The sequence below is a fragment of the Penaeus monodon genome, chromosome 23, assembly GCF_015228065.2.
Source record: "Penaeus monodon isolate SGIC_2016 chromosome 23, NSTDA_Pmon_1, whole genome shotgun sequence".
Taxonomy (NCBI): domain Eukaryota; kingdom Metazoa; phylum Arthropoda; class Malacostraca; order Decapoda; family Penaeidae; genus Penaeus; species Penaeus monodon.
This window is the reverse complement of record NC_051408.1, coordinates 14843319-14843829: the sequence shown is the minus strand read 5'-3', so window position 1 is coordinate 14843829 and position 511 is coordinate 14843319. Positions and strand designations below refer to the sequence as shown.

General features: G+C 36.6%; 1 protein-coding gene across 1 annotated transcript in view; it reads right to left on the bottom strand.

Moving 5' to 3' along the window:
* Positions 1-153, bottom strand: part of LOC119588356 — a 5249-nt gene extending 5096 nt beyond the window's left edge. Inside the window, exon 1 of the mRNA XM_037937039.1 lies at positions 95-153. The gene's annotated coding sequence lies outside the window, so the exon portion shown is untranslated. The remainder of the gene's footprint in view (positions 1-94) is intronic.
* Between the last annotated feature and the right edge of the window lie 358 nt (positions 154-511).

Genomic DNA, 511 nt, shown 5'->3' with positions numbered 1-511 from the left:
GTGTCTGTTTATGTAAAATGTGAAAAAGTAACATCAGGACACCATAAATTTCACTTCACAAAATATTTTAAAAAGTAATTCAGATGAAACTTACTTGTTTTGGGGAGTTCAGCGAGCGAGGAAGGAGAAGACTTGACCTTTTGGGTTGACAGGTCAAAGGTGTACTGACCTACTCACCGGTCGATTAGCCAGAGGTCAACTGGGGTTGCTATTTTTAGAGGAGGATTACAGTGGTAAAAAAAAATAAAGCAGCAAAGGAATCTAGACCTTACAAAATCATGTCTTTTGTGCGATTATTGCCTCACTTGCCATTCAAAACTTTATGGCAAGGGATGTTCGCTCTTATTAACATGTATGTGTGTGGCATATGGATTGTATGAAGCGCTGTTTAGGACTGTGTTTTTCAGTCTGGTGGTGTAATTACTAATTATTATCACATAGTTATTTATTGTCATTACATACCGCATTAACTTGCAAAATCTTACATGCTAAATCAAATCTAGATATGTGC